General features: G+C 44.1%; 1 non-coding gene across 1 annotated transcript; it reads left to right on the top strand.

Moving 5' to 3' along the window:
- The first annotated feature begins 4,907 nt into the window (after window positions 1–4,907).
- LOC113880234 lies at window positions 4,908–5,014 on the top strand. Its single transcript, XR_003507692.1, has one exon. It is a non-coding gene; the product is annotated as a U6 spliceosomal RNA (small nuclear RNA).
- Window positions 5,015–7,139: the final 2,125 nt, after the last annotated feature.

Raw genomic sequence — 7,139 nt, 5'->3', positions numbered from 1 at the left:
AAGAGGAAAGGGGGAAGGAGTGGGAATTTGTCTTCTTGTGTTGGAAGTTTTTCTGTTGTTTCAAGATCCACGTACAGTCAGCATATTCATGTTGCTCTAGGATTAGCACAAGGTAAGAGAACAAACAGAAGCCTTCCTTTGTGCTATTTTAGGAACAAGGAAAATAAAATAATACCTTCCAAATGGAGGAACAGCCTAGCTTTCTGTGACACAAGAATGGGCTCGTAACACCTCGGCTGTAACAGTTTCAAATGGAATCCAATTACAGTGCAGAGTATATTTATCAGTGTATTTGAGGAACCCTTTCTCCTAAGTCCCCCCAGGGGGAGATCCACAGGCCCAGGCAGGCTCCTCTCAAACTCTCCTATTCCACCCTGGCAGGTCCCAGGGATTCCCCCGCCCCACCACCTCTCCTCTTGGTAATTGTCACCACCTCCCAAAGCTGTCAAGTTTCTCACCCCTTCCTGAGGGGCTCTGGAAGCTGGTCTCTTTATGCCCATCTGTTGGACTGCACCTCACAGGCCTACAAAGCCTGCATTTGCCCAGCTTCAAGACTGAAGAAAGCCTGGATTGGGCAACAGAGGGCTTCCCTGGTGGCTCAGCAGTGAAGAATCCACTAGCAATGCAGGAGACACAGGAGATGGGGGTTCGATCCCTGCACCAGGAAGATCCCCTTTAGAAGGGAATGGCAAACCCACTCCAGTGTTATTGACCAGAGAATCCCATGAACAGAGGAATCTGCCGGGCTACAGCCCATAAAGTTGCAAAGAGTCAGGCCTGACTGAAGTGCCTTAGCATGCACACGTGCATCAGGCAACAGAGACATCAGTGGTTTGACAGATGGGGAGCTTCTGTGTCTGAAGCAAAGTCCTGGAACGACCCCCCACCCTGTGCAGCAGACACCTTCAGGATGTGGCAGCAGTCTTTGCTCCTGGTGGAGGGGGAGATTGCCAGTTACAGGGGAGTTGATGTCAGATGGGCTCATCGATTACCAGGGAAACCAAAAGAAGGGCATACACCTCACCACCCCTTTGATAAGAACAATCACTAGCTGGCGTCCAAGGCAAGTATGTAGGAAGGCCAGAGTAAGTGTAAATGAAGCAGGCACTGGTCGGGCAAGGGACGGACAGAGAGCAAGGAACAGCCATCTTGAGTGGGCTAGTCAGCCACCACCCTTCCTGGTTGTCCCTGAAAAAAAGCTTGTAGACCCTCATTTTAAGACTTTAATGCCCATCATGACAAGAGGAAAGACAAAATATGGGGAATTACATGAGTGTGTGTGTATGTCCAGTGGCTGAGCTGTGTCTGACTCTTTGTAACCCCGTGGATTGTAGCCTGCCAGGCTCCTCTGTCCATGGAACTTTCCAGACAAGAATACTAGAGTGGGTTGTCATTTCCTCCTCCAGGGGATCTTCCTGACCCAGGGATCAAACCTGTATCTCCTGCATTGGTAGGTGGATTTTTTACCACTTGAGCCACCTGGGAAGCCTGAGGAAATAGACAAAGAGTACAAATCTAACAGTCTTGAGCTTGTTCCAGAGCATCTGATGATCTGGTTGCAATAACTGGAAATTTCCTTTATGTCAACATTGGGTGTTGTAAGCAGATAGGGGAGGGGGTCCCTGGAGAAAGAGAATCAAGCATGACCTCATTTTGGTCCAAGACATTTTGTGATCTAAGCCTGGCCACAATGCTTGCCCTTAAACAGGTCTCAGTTATTTATGATCTTAAGGGAAGAAGGGACTGCAGGCATGAAGGGAAAGCAGTCAAGAAACAATGGGTCTAGGACTCCCCTGGTGGTCCAGTGGCTAAGACTCTGAGCTCCCAATGCAAAGGGGCTGGGTTCCATCCCTGTCAGGGAACTGTATCCTGCATGCCACAACTAAGAGTTTGCATGCCCCAACTAAAGATCCTGCATGCTGTATGATGTGGCCATTGAAAAAAATTGGTCCTCATTAAAAAATTATACCTTAAAATTTTTTTTAATAAATAGGTGAGCAAGTAATAATCAACACAGCAATGGCCGGTTTTTGTTCTTCATTTGTCTTTAGCTCTGGAGTAAAACTATCAGTTGTAGGGGAAAGGCTAAGCAGAAAATTCTAGCCAGGGCTTTGAAGTTTAACTCCAAGATTATATGATGGCACCATTCAGCCTCCCAAATACGTGACATAAAGTTGGGTTGTGCTGCCAAATGTGCAAAGGACATTGAATTCCTATGGTTCTTTGTTAGTAGGGACTATGAATTTACATTTCAAAGCATCCATGTCTGAACAAATTGGCTTCTAACTTAGTTTGCTGTAAAAAGCCAAGCTATTTAGTACAGAGGGTTGTACACATGCACATACATATAGAATACATATATTTTTTTAAAGAATTTTTTTGATGTGGACCATTTTTAAAGTTGTTTATTGAATTTGTTACAATATTGCTTCTGTTTTTTGTTTTGGTTTTTGAGCAGTGAGACATGTGAGATCTTGGTTCCCCCATCAGGGATTGAACCTGCAGCCTCTGCATTGGAAGGCACAGTCTTAACCACGGCATCACCAGGGAAGCCCCTTTTGTTTAACTCTTAAGTAAAAACAAGAAGCCATTTGGCCCCAGTCTAACTATTCAGGGAAAGAAGTAAGTAGAATTACTCCTGTTGGAAATGCCACGTTAATTTATTATGCATAGCATGATCAAACAAGAGGCCACAAGACAGAACAAGCAGACTATGCTCTTTCAGAGGTAAAAGAGTAATGCAAAGATGCTAAGTTGTAGTCCTTCCTGAGAATTAATTGTGCCCCCAGGATTCTTAGCAATTAGGTCTTTTCATCTTGGAGGTATCAGAGGCAGAGGAGGGTGCACAGCACCAAATCCATGGCACAGAGTTCAACACACAGTATTCTACCTGGGGGCGTGGAATCAAAAACCCAGCACTGAGAAGGAGTCATGCACAGACACAAGACTTATGAAGGCCGTGCAGGGAAAGAAAATATATGGGTTACATGTCATACCACTCTGGATGCAACCATTTTTCACACAGCAGAAACTGAGAGAGAAGATAAAGGAGAAAGACAAAGAAAGTGGGGAGGGGCTTTCCCTCATTGTCCAGTGGTTAAAAATCTGCCTTCCAATGCAGGGAACGAGGGTTTGATCCCTGGTGGGGGAACTAAGATCCCACAAGCCACAGGGCAATTAAGTTTACAAGTCACAACTACTGAGCCTGGGAGCCAAATTTAGAGAGAAGCCCACGCCCCACAGTGAAAGATCCCACATGCTGCAATTCAGACCCACCAATGCGATGGCAAGCTGGAATCAAGATTGCCGGGAGAAATATCAATAACCTCAGATATGCAGATGAATACCACCCTTATGGCAGAAAGTGAAGAGGAACTAAAAAGCCTCTTGATGAAACTGAAAGAGGAGAGTGAAAAAAGTTGGCTTAAAGCTCAACATTCAGAAAACTAAGATCATGGCATCTGGTCCCATCACTTCATGGGAAATAGATGGGGAAACAGTGGAAACCCTGTCAGACTTTACTTTTTGGGGCTCCAAAATCACTGCAGATGGTGACTGCAGCCATGAAATTAAAAGACACTTACTCCTTGGAAGAAAAGTTATGAGCAACCTAGATAGCATATTGAAAAGCAGAGACATTACTTTGACAACAAAGGTCCGTTTAGTCAGGGCTATGGTTTTTCCAGTGGTCATGTATGGAGGTAAGAGTTGGACTGTGAAGAAAGCTGAGCACTGAAGAATTGATGCTTTTGAACTGTGCTGCTGGAGAAGACTCTTGAGAGTCCCTTGGACTGCAAGGAGATCCAACCAGTCCATTCTAAAGGAGATCAGTCCTGGGTGTTCTTTGGAAGGAGTGATGCTAAAGCTGAAACTCCAGTGCTTTGGCCATCTCATGCGAAGAGTTGACTCATTGGAAAAGACTCTGATGCTGGGAGGGATTAGGGGCAGGAGGAAAAGGGGACAACAGAATGAGATGGCTGGTTGGCATCACCCTCTCGATGGATATGAGTTTGAGTGAACTCCGGGAGTTGGTGATGATCAGGGAGGCCTGGTGTGCTGCGATTCATGCTGCAAATAGTCAGACACAACTGAGTGACTGAACTGAACTGAACTGAAAGGGGATGGCACCCCACTCCAGTACTTTTGCCTGGAAAATCCCATGGGTGGAGGACCCTGGTGGGCTGCAGTCCATGGGGTCGCGAAGAGTTGGACACGTCTGAGTGGCTTCACTTTCACTTTTCACTTTCATACATTGGAGAAGGAAATGGCAGTCCACTCCAGTGTTCTTGCCTGGAGAATCCCAGGGACGAGGGAACCTGGTGGGCTGCCGTCTATGGGGTCGCACAGAGTTGGACATCACTGAAGCGACTTAGCAGCAGCAGCAGCATAGCCATAAAATAATTTAAAATATTTAAAAAAAAGAAAAGCGGGGCAAGTAAAGGTAAAATCAAGAAAGAGAAGGATGGAGCCTCCTCCTGGCCACCTGGCTGACCCCTTGTCAGCAACTCAGCAGCCACTCAGCATCAGCACTCTCTCAGTATCCCTGCTGTCTCCATGGTGATTTAATGTGATTCTGATGGGTCTGACTAGTTCATGAACGCTTCCTGTAGCTGGGCACTGTTGTTGCTAACTCCATTTTCCAGATGAGAAAACAGTGCTTCCGAGATTGTTAACAACTTGTCCCAAATCACCAAGTTGCTAAAATTGTGGGATCAGGCCACTGAACCTAGGTTGTTTCAGGCCCAAGCGTGTGCTCTTGGTGAGCAAAGTAAAAAAATAAGATGATGTTTAATGGAGGAGAACGTGAACATGTTTGAGAACTTAATATATACCTGGCATGTGATCCTCACAACAGTCCTGCAAGGGAGGTATCATTCCCATTTCATAGATGAAGAAATTGAGGCTCAGTGCTCACTTTGGCAGCACATATACTTAAATTAGAATGATACAAAGAAGATTAGCATGGCCCCTGCTCAAGGATGACATGCAAATTGGTGAAGCAGTTCATGTTTTTATGGCAGAAACCATTACAACATTGTAAAGCGATTTTCCTCCAATAAAAAAATAGTTTTAAAAGTATGAATAAAACTGGGAAATTTCTTTAAAAATTGATGCTCAGAGAGGTTAAGTAACTTATCTAAAGTTGCACTGCAGAGCCCCAGTCTGGGGCACTTCACGTCCTCTGTGTCTATGCTGAGAGTTTTGTACTTTCTCTCTGAAGTAAATCCAGTTTGCATGCTACCATGAAAAAGAAAAAGGCCAGGTCTCTCAGACTGCAAAGCCCATATTCCATTTGTTAAAAATATATATTGTTGTTTTGCTCCTGAGTTTTATTTATTTATTTATTTGGCTTCTTCAGGTCTTCACTGTGGCATGTGGAATCTAGTTTCTTGACCAGGGATCAAACCCAGGCCCCCTACATTGGGACTAGTGTCTTAGCCACTGGACCACCAGGGAAGTCCCCCATACTCTTTCTTATTCTTTCTTCCAGATAGAATTCTCAGGAATTTCACGGATTGAACTAAGTAATTAAAAATCTCTCCTTTAGATATTTTTAGTTCTGCATATCTAAACCAAACACCTAGTGTATTTGTCAGAATTTGAAAGAAGTCTATTAAAGACTGCTTGCAAGAAAACCACTGTATAAATTATGTTTTATAAGTTCTTCTGTTTTAATTAATTAGGTTTTCTAAAGTTCGAAGGGAAAAAAAGGAGACAGAAACCAGTTTTTAATGATTTAGAATTAGGATTCATGAATACACTGGATTCTTCCTTGGTACGGGGGAAAGCAAAGAATAAATGTGGTGGGAAACTATGAGGGTCCAGAGATTCAGACTTTAGCCTGGAAGAGACATTAAAGAGGTATTTCAGGGGCTTCCCTGGTGGTCCAGTGGCTAAGACTCTGCTCCCAATGCAGTGGGTGTGGGTTTGATCCCTGGTCAGGGAACTAGATCCCACATGCCACAAGGAAGATTGAAGTTCTTATGTGCTGCAACTAAGACCCGGTGCAGTGAAATAACTCCTTAATAAATTAAATAAATATTTAAAAGAAACCTCAATTATTAAAAAAAAAAAAAAGATGCAATTCTAATTTATTTTAGAAATAGCTTGAGTGTCTGCTAGTCAACAGTAGAGCTAAGGCTGGGGTTTCCCAATTCTTAAACCATTGTTTTTTCTTAAACATGAACCATGATTTGCTTTAGAGAATACTCTGAAAGAGTCAGTTCCTAGGCAGGTTGATAGGGAGTCTAGGGGTCCCCAAGGAGAGAGGGGTCTGGAATTCTCAAGGAGGAAGAAAGGACAAACTTTTTTTCTTTCTCCAAATTCCTTAGGATTATCTAACAATAATGTATCCTGCCTAAGGACAGTCTTTGGATTCAACCTTCTGTTATCTTAAAATGTTAATTATGGGAGTAGACCTGGTCTTTACAAGGATGTATCTTGCCTGAGGACAGTGTTATCTTAAAACGTAAATTATGGGAGTAGGTCTGATGAGGTCTTTACAACCTCCAGACATTCTTTGGATTATATAACCTCATTGTTAACACTAGCAAGCGGGTACTCTTTCTGCCCCCTGCTGAGGCCTATGTCAGAAGCTTTCTCTATCTCCTTTATACTTTAATAAAACTTTATTACACAAAAGCTCTGAGTGATCAAGCCTCGGCTATGGCCCCGGGTTGAATTCTTCTCCTCCGGGGGCCAAGAATCCTGGTGTATTCACGTGATTGAACAACAACATTTCATCTTGGGGGCTCATCCGGGATCCTTCAGGACAAGGTAAGGATGCTTGGAGCTTTAGTTCTTTGTTCTCTTAGCGAACACGTTTTCTGCTGTACTTTACTAACTCTACCGTGTGCTTGTGCAAATGAATGGCATGCCCTGCGTAAATCAAGTAAGGAGCCCTGCTCTGCGGTTCCACGGTGATCTCATAGGGCTTATGGCAGAAACCTGTCAGGGCATTATACCGACCTGCCAATGCCAAGAGGCACCCAATGTCTCCTTCGGGAACCGACCAGAAATGGGCAAAGCGTGTGGACCGAACTCTCCTTTCTCAAACTTTTCGGTCTCTTTGACCATTTCATAACTCCTTGGGAATTAGAAGTACTAACCTAATCTATCGGATCATAGACTTTCAAGGG

Source organism: Bos indicus x Bos taurus, chromosome 21 (genome assembly GCF_003369695.1).
Source record: "Bos indicus x Bos taurus breed Angus x Brahman F1 hybrid chromosome 21, Bos_hybrid_MaternalHap_v2.0, whole genome shotgun sequence".
Taxonomy (NCBI): Eukaryota; Metazoa; Chordata; class Mammalia; order Artiodactyla; family Bovidae; genus Bos; species Bos indicus x Bos taurus.
The sequence above is the reverse complement of the archived record's forward strand: the minus strand, read 5'-3'. Positions and strand labels throughout refer to the sequence as shown.